This window comes from Gadus macrocephalus, chromosome 2 (genome assembly GCF_031168955.1).
Source record: "Gadus macrocephalus chromosome 2, ASM3116895v1".
NCBI classification, from domain to species: Eukaryota; Metazoa; Chordata; class Actinopteri; order Gadiformes; family Gadidae; genus Gadus; species Gadus macrocephalus.
The window spans coordinates 15,373,015-15,386,333 of record NC_082383.1 but is presented as its reverse complement, the minus strand read 5'-3'; the positions used below and the strand labels follow the sequence as shown (position 1 = coordinate 15,386,333).

General features: G+C 43.2%; 1 long non-coding RNA gene across 1 annotated transcript in view; it reads right to left on the bottom strand.

The window, feature by feature from the left end:
• Nucleotides 1–12,189, bottom strand: part of LOC132473285 (uncharacterized) — an 85,860-nt gene extending 73,671 nt beyond the window's left edge. Inside the window, exon 1 of the long non-coding RNA XR_009529305.1 lies at nucleotides 11,938–12,189. This is a non-coding gene — a long non-coding RNA (uncharacterized LOC132473285). The remainder of the gene's footprint in view (nucleotides 1–11,937) is intronic.
• Between the last annotated feature and the right edge of the window lie 1,130 nt (nucleotides 12,190–13,319).

The following is a 13,319-nucleotide window of genomic DNA, read 5'->3' as shown; positions in this document are numbered from 1 at the left end:
TAGTGACGCTTGCACAGAAGCATATGGCCGACATCTTTCTTTATTCTGGTTCGAAATAGTAACATAGTTACGCCATTAAATGCGTTTATGTAAACATTTTTAGCAAGAAATGTGCATTTTACTTTCAAAATGTTCGCTCGGTGAATGTGAAGGATGTTTGGTTTGATAGTCATGACGAAGAGGGAACGCTCCATTCAATTGCATGGACAGCGTCTCTGGTTGCTAAGCAACCTCAACGTCTTGGCGGACTATGGCTGTGTCCCAATTCATAGGACGCATCCTTCGTAGACCGCGTCCTTCGAAGGATGCGGCCTTCGTAGACCGCAAAGGACACTCCGAAGGCTGAAGAAAAGCAACCTTTTGCTTAGCAAGGTTGCTAAGCAACCTCAACGTCTTGGCGGACTATATCTGCTGATCAACACTACGAATGCTGGAAACACACCAGACACACCATGTGAAGTTATTTAACCCGATTATTGTTATTTATATCCGAGATTATTTAATCTAACCCGATCTAAGCTCTATCATGCACCCAAACACTGCGGTGTTTGGATTTCCTACCTCAGACTCCTAAATCCAGCGCAGCCACAGGCGCGTTAAGGTACGGCCACACCAACCGCGTTACTCGCGTTAGGGGCGTTGAAAATCTGCATTTTTGCATAGGGAACCATTGGTCTAGGCGCGTTACACGCGTTGAAGCGTTGCGTTAGGGGCGTTAGACGCGGCAGTTGCACGTAATTACGCACGTAAACGCAGTAACGCGCCCAACGCACAAACGCCCGGAGTTCAGAAAATTGAACTTTCAACGCTCCAACGCGTGACGCTTAGCCGCGATAGCCAATCAGCGTGGAGCTTGACCCGACGTCACTGGCAGAGAGTAGTGAGCTTGCACAGAAGCATACGGCCGACATCTTTCTTTATTCTGGGTGGAAATAGTAACATAGTTACGCCATTAAATGCGTTTATGGAAACATTTTTTGCGAGAAATGTGCATTTTACTTTCATAATGTTCGCTTGGTGAATGTGAAGGATGTTTGGTTTGATAGTTATGACGAAGAGGGAACGCTCCGTTCACTTGCATGGACAGAGTCTCTGGTTGCTAAGCAACCTCAACGTCTTGGCGGACTATGGCTGTGTCCCAATTCATAGGACGCATCCTTCGTAGACCGCGTCCTTCGAAGGATGCGGCCTTCGTAGACCGCAAAGGACACTCCGAAGGCCGAAGAAATGGGACGGTCTAGCCTACGGAGCATTTCTGGTTTACGTAACAAACCGTTACCGCCCTTTCACTTGCGTGACCACGCGCTGCTCCTGTCACCTAGCAACCCTGACAGCTGAACTGACCTGTTAGTAAACAGAAGTTAAACCGGACAGCGCGAAAAAAAGAAACCAACAAAAATTATTATTGATCATTATGTTTTTGTACATAGTCGTTTTATAATAATTGTTGTAAATAGTCACATGAATGTTTGTTGCAAATAGTTTTATTGTTGCATATATGTTTTATAAGTTATATACGAATACATCAGTCAATACAAAAAAGTTAGTAGGGGTTTTAATAAATAGTTAATCAAAAAAGTTAGTTAAATAGTTAGTTAAATAAGTAAGTTTCAATAAATATGTAAATAATAATAAACAATGTGTTAAATATAACAGAACATAAGTTATTTGTCCACCAAACGCTCCAAAATTGAGAAAAACCTATCCATTCTTTCCCTGCTTTCCTGGGCTCTTCTCTCCTCTGCCTCCCTTTGTAGCCTCATGTCCTCTTTTATTAACTGGAACATTGACATTTTACATTTACATTTAGGGCATTTAGCAGACGCTTTTATCCAAAGCGACTTACAATAGGTACATTTGTCATAAGAAGTGCATTAATATATCGCTGTCGGTACAGAAAGGATGTTCATAGAACCAAGTGCAAGTACCACAATCGCTAGGCTAACCCATTCCCCGTGTTACAGCCACGATAGCAGCTACTGCAGTTGCTACACAGTTAAGTACTATAATACAATACAATACAACACAGTGTATAATGGTTGCCAGAAGGGGGAGGGTGGCTATGCAGTCGAGGTGGACTCTGAACAGGTGAATCTTGAGTCCTTTTCGGAAGATAGTGAGCGACTCTGGAACATGTCTTCCTCTCTGTCCCTCTTTCTGGACCTTGGCCCTCGCTGTCTTTCCTCCTCCTGATCCTTGTCCTCAACCTCCTGATCCACCACTGCTGTACTTGCTGTACTTGGCCCTGGTGTGTTCTCAGGGATGGAGGCAATTAGGACAGGGGGGTTGGTGGAATGCATCTGTCACAATACCTTATCCATGGGGACAAACCAGGGCCAAGTGGCAGCAGTGGGTTTCCCCCTACCCCCTCTCCTGACCCTGGATACTTGCAATCCTAAGGCAGAGGAAATCAATCATGGCAGTTAACAACAAGAGCAGTATCAAAACTAATTTCAGCAAAAGTTTTTCTTTGCCTGCGGGGGAGTCACCTTCCCCTGCAGGCCTATTTTCTCCAGAATTGTCCTAAACTGTAAACACAGAGACATTATTAATCAGAGAAAACAAGAGACACATTTATCAATCATGTTAATAGCCCATGTTAACAATAGGCCATTTATAATATATATATTTGACCATCTTGTAAAGGTTACATTTAAATTAGCCCTCATCCTATATGAAGCCCATAATAATAAGACAACCAGTAGAAGTCAAAACACCCTTTTTCTTTGTGTGTTTTTCTAGTGCTGTCTAGTACTGATGCGAGCTGTGACTTTTTTTTGTCTTTCTTTCTTTAATAACCCAAAATAGGACATCGTAGTAAACGATTTCTGGGGATGTTGTATCGGTCCTGCTGTTTAATGAGGGCTAATTTAACTAACCTTTACAAGATGGTCAAATGAAGATATATAAATGGCCTATAATAATTTTTATAAACTAACTTACGATATAAATAAACGATTGTTTCTTTACCCCCAAGCCACACTTGCTGAGTATTTCACCCCGGTGAACAGCTCATCATTCTCCCCCCTCAATAGAATAAATCGAGCAGTATGCTGCTGGCCCCCTAAACCAAAACCAAATGTTAGAATTAGTTTTGCTTTACACTACCAAACCAAAGGCAAGGCAAGGCAAGGCAGGTTTATTTGTATAGCAGATTTCATACAACAAGGCAACCCAATGTGCTTCACAAGTCAAAAAAAGGATGGTCCTTGCATACAAATAGAAGTTACAAAAGCAATAATAGTAGCAAGTAGATAAGAATAATAAGAGTTAAAATTAAAATGTAGTAATGTAAGTAAAAACATACAATCATGGAGAACATGTTAATTAAAGGCATCTCTGAACAATTTCGTTTTTAGTTTGGTTTTAAAAGTGGCAACAGTGGGGGCTGTTTTAATATCCAGAGGTAGTTGGTTCCACAAACGGACCGCATAGTTACTAAAAGCAGCCTCACCCTGCTTAGTACGGGCAGAGGGTTGAACCAGCATACAAAGCTCACCAGATCTAAGAGATCTGGTAGGGCAGTAGATTCTGAGCATATTTTTAAGATAAACTGGTCCCTGGTTTTGAAGACATTTAAAAACAAGTAATACAACTTTTAAATCAATTCTAAATGATACTGGTAACCAGTGTAGGAACCTTAGTACGGGTGTTATATGATCTCTTTTCTTTGTTTGTGTAAGTAACCTGGCTGCAGCGTTTTGAATAATTTGAAGGTGTTTAATTGTTTTTTGAGGTAGGCCGGTGAAAAGACCATTGCAGTAGTCGACCCCAAAGCAGCTTAAATAGCAAAATAACCAAGTTAACTGTGTAATCAATCCCAACGTCTGTAACGTTACGGTCTGAAAACCAGGGTCCACAACCTGTGTTCGCGTTGGTCCATTTATCTAACGTTACAGAATAGCAAATTATCTATATAATCGCCACAATTTCGGTAAATATAACCATTTTACCTCTTAAATTTGAAACTATAGGACTTAACGGGTGTTCTTAGTTAACGTTACAGCGTCACTAACTGTAACGTTACCTTACTTATATTGCCTATTACTTTGATGAAAAAAGTTTTAAGGGCCCTTGTATTTTTAAAATTTGTATCGTTAAATACTCGAGTGACTAGAAACCCAATACTTACATTTAAATGCAGAACTTAAATCGCCATTCTCCGCCATCTCCATTGATTTAATGCGCAATGAATCTTGGGAGGGATACGTTGGGCCGTGAAGGATCTTGGGATACGTTGGGCCGTGAAGGATACAGCCGATGCATCCTTCAAATCCGGGAAAAGAAGGCTGCATTCGTAGGCCGCATTTGAAGGACCCTTGGAATTGGGACAGCACTTGGCGCGACGCTGTGACGCAATCGGCGTCGACGCATCCTTCGAATGCAGCCTTCGAAGGATGCGTCCTAGGAATTGGGACACAGCCTATATCTCTGCTGATCAACACTACGAATGCTGGAAACACACCAGACACACCATGTGAAGTTATTTAACCCGATTATTGTTATTTATATCCGAGATTATTTAATCTAACCCGATCTAAGCTCTATCATGCACCCAAACACGGCGGCGTTTGGGTTTCCTACCTCGGACTCCAGCGCAGCCACGGCCGACATCTTTCTTTATTCTGGGTGGAAATAGTAACATAGTTACGCCATTAAATGCATTTATGGAAACATTTTTAGCGAGAAATGTGCATTTTACTTTCATAATGTTCGCTCGGTGAATGTGAAGGATGTTTGGTTTGATAGTTATGACGAAGAGGGAACGCTCCGTTCAATTGCATGGACATGGACTCATCTAGCTGCGTTGGCGCGTTGACGCGTTGGAAGCGTTGAACCACCACACACTGATCAAGCGTCAGGTTAGGCGCGTTACTCGCGTTATCCAACGCGAGTAACGCGGTTGGTGTGGCCGTACCATTAGGCGCGTTGAACCATTTTTGTGACACACAATGATCAAGTGTCAAGTTAGGCACATTACACGCATTATCCAACGCGAGTAACGCGTTTGGTGTGGCCGTAGCATTAGGGGCGTTAGACGCGGCAGACGCACGTAATTACGCACGTAATTCCGCACGTAATTCCGCATGTAAACGCAGTAATGCGCCCAAGGCACCAACGCCCGGAGTTCAAAAAATTTAACTTTCAACGCTCCAACGAGTGACGCTTAGCCAATGATAGCCAATCAGCGTGGAGCTTGACCCGACGTCACTGGCAGAGAGTAGTGACGCTTGCACAGAAGCATACGGCCGACATCTTTCTTCATTCTGGTTCGAAATAGTAACATAGTTACGCCATTAAATGCGTTTTGTAAACATTTTTAGCGAGAAATGTGCATTTTACTTTCATAAAGTTCGCTCGGTGAATGTGAAGGATGTTTGGTTTGATAGTCATGACGAAGAGGGAACGCTCCATTCACTTGCATGGACAGCGTATCTGGTTGCTAAGCAACCTCAACGTCTTGGCGGACTATATCTCTGCTGATCAACACTACGAATGCTGGAAACACACCAGACACACCATGTGAAGTTATTTAACCCAATTATTGTTATTTATATCCGAGATTATTTAATCTAACCAGATCTAAACTCTATCATGCACCCAAACACGGAGGCGTTTGGGTTTCCTACCTCGGACTCCTAAATCCAGCGCAGCCACAGGCGCGTTAGGCGTGTTGAACCATTTTTGTGACACACAATGATCAAGCGTCAAGTTAGGCACGTTACACACGTTATCCAACGCGAGTAAAGGTACGGCCACACCAACCGCGTTACTCGCGTTAGGGGCATTGAAAATCGGCATTTTTGCATAGGGAAACATTGGTATAGGCTCTTCAACGCATTACACGCGTTGAAGCGTCGCGTTAGGGGCGTTAGACGCGGCAGACGCACGTAATGCGACTTAGGGCGCATGCTCATGCAGCGACCGGCAGCAAGTCACGTCCAGTGGTTAATTTGATGCCGGATCCTGCCGGAACAAGATCCGGCACCTCTTAATTTTGGCCTCCCTGTGTTCCGGTACTTATTTGGGCAGATCCGGTACCTCTCATATAAAAAATAAAAAATAAAAATTTGTTAAAATAATAATATGCATACAAATATTTACAGAACAAATCCTAAGAATTTCATGTTGTTTATTAAGATTTAACGTCTTTTGAAAATGTCGGAGATCTGTTGACGCACTGAAAGGAGCGGGCCAACATTTACCACGCCCGACAGTTTTGAAATTCGCCGCATCTGAGGAGCAAGCAAGCAGCGAGGAAAAAACGATGCATGAACACATGCATGTGCGCCACGCACAAGTTAATAGAAATTACGATAAATTAAATATCACAGAGCAGGGTTGTGAAAGTTTACAATTTCTCTTGTCAATTTACAATCGGCAAAATGTGCCAGCGTTGGCCGACTAACTCTTTTTCATTAGGATATTGAACCTCCGCGCCTCCTCTTTGCAACGGAATTTGTTTAAGATATAAAAACATTTGATTGAACATACACACATTAAAACAGATATTTTAGTTTTTAAATAAATAGTTGGAAACTAAAATTCATGTTTCCCACAGTGTGCCTCTCTGGCATTGAGCGGGTCTTCAGGATCGCACTCTGCACAACCCAGTCGTTGAAAAAGTCACGGTCAAGCACGACTCCGTAACCAACGCTTTTCAAGCATCGTGGTGATGGCAACATTCTCCGCTAAGGACAGGATCTCACGGAGGGAGGCTGCTGCTTCGCTGTACATTTTCTCCAGCCGCACAGTCCTAGTTTGGCGACATGGCACTGCGTAATCTGACTCGAGAAATGCGATCAGATCGCGGAAGACTAACACGTCACATTTCTGGAAAAGACTGCCGTATTTAAAATAGCATGCATATGCATCAGTTATATTCTCAATTTAATTTACAGAGCAATCCCAGCAAAGTATTTAGGTTAACTCCATAAGAGACTAGGATTAGTGTGCGTCTGAAAGGGGGGGGGGGGGGGGGGGGGGCATGCCATCACGATGGTGGCCCTCCATCCTGATGTCAGTCAGCCATCACGACGGACGATGACATCGTTCATCGTCACAACCCTAGTAAGCAGTGTATTTTTCTTTGTTCCATTACCTATAACCCCCGTACTAAGTCGCCGGATCCACCCCCCCTCTGCGTTCCGGGACCTCCCACTTTACAAATTAAGCACTGGTCACGTCTGTTCGTAAACTCTGTTTGTTTGTTTTTGTGATTGTCTTTATGCACCGTATTTAATTGGCCAACAAATCATCTTATAAATTGACTTTTAATATATTTTATTGAGTTGACCAGATAAGCATCAAATCATGGAGTTAACCGTCTTGTTCCTTCTGTGGACAGTGATCCATCTCGCGGAAGCGCTAAACGGGTTCACTAAACCGGAGCGCATAACATACAGCAAAGACTTTCTTCTCCAATGGAGTAACTTTCAGGATCTTCGTGGTGTGAATCTAGTGGTTCCCGATCTAAGCTGTTTTGCCGATCAAACAAGTGGAAAAGGGGATTCTACCGGCGCGTTTCCCCGCAAGATCAGGAAGCGAGGAAAGCGGGCTGGCCTGCGTCTAAGACTAAGGAATCAACCCCTTTCCCGTATCCCCTTGCCTTCCATAATTCTCTCGAATGCGCGGTCTCTTCGAAACAAGGTCGATGAGCTGCAAGCCAACGTCAGATTCCAACACGAATTCAGAGACGCTTGCTTGTTGGCGATCACAGAGACATGTCTGTCGGAGAGGGATTCGGACACCGAACTTGCCATTGACAGCTTTGGCTCACCCGTGCGGCTTGATCGGGATGCCGCTGCGACCGGTATGTCACGAGGGGGCGGGGTCTGCCTGTACGTGAACCAAAGATACTGCAAAAATGTTATTGTAAGAGAAAGACTGTGTACTAAAGACATTGAACTGTTGTGCGTATCACTGCGCCCCCCTTATCTTCCCCGAGAGTTCCCCCAAATTTTCGTCATGGTTGTGTATATCCATCCAAGGGCAAACGCTGACAATGCCTCAGAGACTATATTGCAATCTACCCAAAAACTACAGGCAATATCACCCGACGCTCCAGTGCTGATCCTTGGGGATTTTAATCATTGTTCTCTCCAGAAAACCATAAGGAACTTTTACCAATATGTTAAGTGCCCTACCAGACTCAACAAAACGCTGGACTTGTGTTATGGGTCCATCAAAGGAGCATATAAAGCTATTCCCCTTCCCCCACTTGGGGGGGCCGACCATAATTGTATTCAGCTTATCCCATCATACTGCACTGCACTGCAGAGGGGAAAAACGGTCACCAAGCGGGTTAAAGTCCGGACTGATGAATCCAAATTGAGTCTGCAGGGCTGCTCTGAGTGTACAGACTGGGTAATGTTTAAGCAATCTTGTCCGAACATTGATGTCCTCGCAGATGTTGTCAGTTGTTACGTCTCCTTTTGTGAAGATAATGTTATTCCTGAAAAAACTGTAAAGGTGTACCCAAATAGTAAACCATGGGTGACGAAAGCACTCAGGGCACTGCTATACAGGAAAAGACAGGCATTTAGAGCAGGGAACCTTCCGGAGGTTGAAAAACTAAAAAAGGAAGTTAAACATGAAATAGCAAGAGCAAAGCGGAGCTATAAAGAAAAGCCAGAGGACCAATTGGTAAACAACAATTTAGGCTCTGCTTGGGATAGCATGAAAACCATAATTGGTACAAAGAAAACAAGAAATCCGAATTTGGTGCTGGATGGGTTCACATGTGATAGAAAGCTGGCACAGACGCTAAATGAGTTTTATCTGAGGTTTTACTCACCAACATTTAAGGATGCCATTTTAGAGCAAAAAAACTACCTAAAGTATAGTGCCCCAGCGCCCTTTGATTTGCATGACGTAGTAGATACCTTCAGACACTCAAAGGTTAAGAAGAGCCCCGGGCCAGATAACATAGGGGGTCACCTACTCTCCTCGTGCGCTGAACAACTTGGTCCAATATTTTATTACATATTTAAGCTCTCCTTGAGCCAACAGAGAGTCCCCAAAATTTGGACAAACTCGACTATTGTACCAGTGGCAAAAATCAGTCGCCCTAAGGTTTTAAATGATTTTAGACCAATTGCCTTGACCTCATTGGTGATGAAATGTTTCGAAAAGCTAATGAAAAAGGTGCTCCTCATCAAAACAGAGAATCTATTGGACCCACAACAATTTGCTTATAGGGCCAGGCGAGGGGTTGAGGATGCTACAGCCACTCTGCTTAACCTGATACTTAAGCACCTTGAAGGTAGCAACACTCATGCCAACATTTTATTTGTTGATTTTTCATCAGCTTTTAACACTATTCAACCACACATTTTAGTTGATAAGCTGTTAAGAAGTTTTAATTTAGATTTTAGTTTAGTGGGTTGGATTTTGGATTTTTTAACAGACAGAACTCAGAGAGTGAGGGTGAATGGGGTATACTCAGAAAAGCTCCTGTCCTCTACAGGGTCACCACCACAGGGTTGTGTCCTGTCCCCTCTTTTATACATCCTATACACTGATGACTGTCGTAGCCAGCACACAAACAGACATATTTTAAACTTTGCAGATGACTCAGCTATTGTTAGTCTTTTAAATGGAAAAGAATCTGAGCATGGTCCTGTTTTAAACGATTTTATAGCCTGGTGTGATAGTGCTCACTTACACTTGAATGTATCAAAAACGAAGGACATGGTCATCGATTATAGGCGCAAGTCCCACCCTACCCAGGTCACTGCTATAAACGGGCAACCTGTAGAGGTAGTTGGCTCATATAAATACCTGGGAAGCATAATTGATGACAGGCTAAATTTTAATCTTAACACAGAGAATATATGTAAGAAAGGCCAACAGCGACTCTCCTGCCTCCGTAAATTGGCAAAATTCAATGTGGATAAAACCATTATGAGAATATTTTATAAATCTTACATTGAATCTGTTTTATCTTTTTCTATGATATGCTGGTACGGAAATCTGAACATAAAGGATAAAGTCTCACTCGCCAAAGTTGTGAAGGCCGGTGGCAAAATCATAGGTGCCAAGCAAAGTAGTCTAGCAGACCTGTACAATAGATTTGTCCACAAAAAGGCTGAATCTATTTTATCAGCTAATGGTCATCCTCTTCATCCTGAGTTTCAGTTGTTACCTTCTAAGTCACGTTTCAGATTCCCTGCAGTTAAAACCAATAGATATAGACTCTCATTTGTCCCCAGTGCCATTTCTCTACTGAACTCAGATTTTGGAGCCCGGGGCCGACATGGTGTTTTTGGTGCAGTGTGAGGTATGATTACCTGCTGTATGAAAGGTATTTTATTTGACACATAGTAGTTATTATTATTATTCTGATTTACATGGGTATGTCATGCAGGGATGCTTATCAGCATGCCTGTATACACTCTGCACTATCTATATACTATCTGCATGTATGTTTGGTCTGTCATGTTGTACTTTCTGTCCTATGTTGTCTATTGATGTCTTGCTGCAAACAAAATCGCCCTTAGGGGACAATAAAAAGCTTTACTTACTTACTTACTTAATTACGCACGTAAACGCAGTAACGCGCCCAACGCACCAACGCCCGGTGTTCAAAAAATTTAACTTTCAACGCTCCAACGCGTGACGCTTAGCCGCAATAGCCAATCAGCGTGGAGCTTGACCTGACGTCACTGGCAGAGAGTAGTGACGCTTGCACAGAAGCATACTGCCGACATCTTTCTTCATTCTGGTTCGAAATAGTAACATAGTTACGCCATTAAATGCGTTTTGTAAACATTTTTAGCGATAAATGTGCATTTTACTTTCATAATGTTCGCTCGGTGAATGTGAAGGATGTTTGGTTTGATAGTCATGACGAAGAGGGAACGCTCCATTCACTTGCATGGACAGCGTCTCTGGTTGCTAAGCAACCTCAACGTCTTGGCGGACTATCTCTGCTGATCAACACTACGAATGCTGGAAACACACCAGACACACCATGTGAAGTTATTTAACCCGATTATTGTTATTTATATCCGAGATTATTTAATCTAACCCGATCTAAACTCTATCATGCACCCAAACACGGAGGCGTTTGGGTTTCCTACCTCGGACTCCTAAATCCAGCGCAGCCACAGACTCGTTAGGCGCGTTTGACCATTTTTGTGACACACAATGATCAAGCGTCAAGTTAGGCACGTTACACGCGTTATCCAACGCGAGTAACGCTCATAAAGTTTCGCTGCGAATATTTATGTTCGCTTTGGTTGCTCAAGTCTCTCATGACGAACAGCCTGCCGGTGTTCCCTGGGATCCACGCAAGCGAAGAGCGTCTACATTCCGATTGGCTGTCAGTGTTTTGCCGCTGAAACGCGTCGTAGTAATTTGCATAAAGTTCAACAGTTTTCAACTTTTTTTGGACGCTCTGGTCGCTCAACTTTGGCCGCTGGTAGCGTTGGTCGCTTTGGTCGCTTTGGTCGCTTTGGTCGCTCTTGCCCATAGAAAGTGAATGACTTCCGGCGATTTGGTAGCTCAATTTGCTTCTGGTGTGGACATACAGTTAACGCTTGCAGTGTGGCTGTACCTTTAGCCATTTCACCGCACCATTCTAGGGCCTTCATGGCTTTCCATACCTGCCAAACCGCACGGAATCCATTCCGTACCGATTCCATACGGATTCTGTGCGGTTTTGCACTTTTACCGCGCCATTCTAGGGCCAGTAAGTGGCCTTCTTGGCTTTCCATAGGCAGGAATTCCGTACGGAAACCGTACGGTTTTTGAATGACGCCTCGTTTCCACATACGTATGTTTTTCGTATCCGTGCTTCCGTAAATTTACGGAAGGAGTCGCTAGTGTTTTACGTACGGACATGAATTTATTTATGGACAAAAGATGGGGGAGCGTATGATAATGGCCGTTTTTAGGAGACCGGTACTTTGGAACATGAGGATCGACATACACAGAGATAAAAACAAAACCAACCAGGCTTGGAAAGAGATCGGTGAGGAGTTTGGCCTGCCAGGTACTTACATGTTTTGAGAAAAACATAAAAACTTTCATACGGTATCTCCGTAAAACGACGGCGAAAGTTACATTTTTTGAACGTATATTACGGACATTCCGGAGAGAGATTTTACGGAGGGGAGGAGTTTCGGCGGAAAAACTGACATTACGGAGAATCACATAGGAATGAATGGACTTTTGGTCGGAGACGGTTGGATCGCATACGAGAATGTATATATGTGGAAACGAGGCTTGACTAATAGCCACGGCTATTAGTTATTCACTCTGGCTATTAGTTATTCACTCCGGCTATTAGGTATGCAGAAAGAGCCTCTCCCTCTTCTTTGCTTGACCACTAAGTTTGAAGGCTGTCTAACCAATCAGTGAAGAGAAATACCAGACTAAAGTAACGCATTGTCGAAAGCTGCAGTGCCTCCATGTTTCGCCGTAAGATAAAGCTGTGTTGTCTTTACTAGTTTTCACTACAATGTAATGACCACCACTAGCTAGTGGAAAATACATTTGTGTCTAGTACAGTGATATATTTGTATATGTTAGGCTATATATTGAGATGGCAGTGTGCGAAATACCAATATTCAGGGATGTCCTCATCCCCAGATTGTTCTCGATATGCAGTAGCCAGCTAGGCCATAACATTACAATATTTCATGGATGCAAGCAAGCCAAGGCAATCAATCTATATCTATAGCCTACATGACAACACACACACACACACACACACACACACACACACACACACACACACACACACACACACACACACACACACACACACACACACACACACACACACACACACACACTTTAAACACACTGGTAAAGCAATAGGAGCCTGCATTGGCTAAAGTTGTTGGGATGCACATTATTTTATAACAGGGAGAGGCAAAGTTGTGCATTACAATGCAAACACGACAATAATTGGCACCATTCTTGCACCCTCAGAAGAACATGAACTGAATAGGCCTAAATGCCAGGTAGGCCTATATAGCATATCGGAGACGGGCACACAATCAGTGCACTTGCAAATGAGAGCCTGCAGTATGACCGATCTTGTGACATTATTTAACCATCTATCTGCAGATAATTCTGCTGAATTATTTGGAGGACTTATAGGCTACTTGTAGCAAAGTATTTTTTAACAGTGTGGAATCTACAGCTGATCACTTTCACTGGCTAAGCAAAATGAATCCCGAACAGTTGAACCTCTGAATTGATCCTGAAAGCCTTTGTCCTAGAATAATTCATTTGTTTTCCGTTTTAGGCCATCTCACTAAAGGTCACTTAAATGTAGCCTATTTAAACTCACCATGTCCAGTATT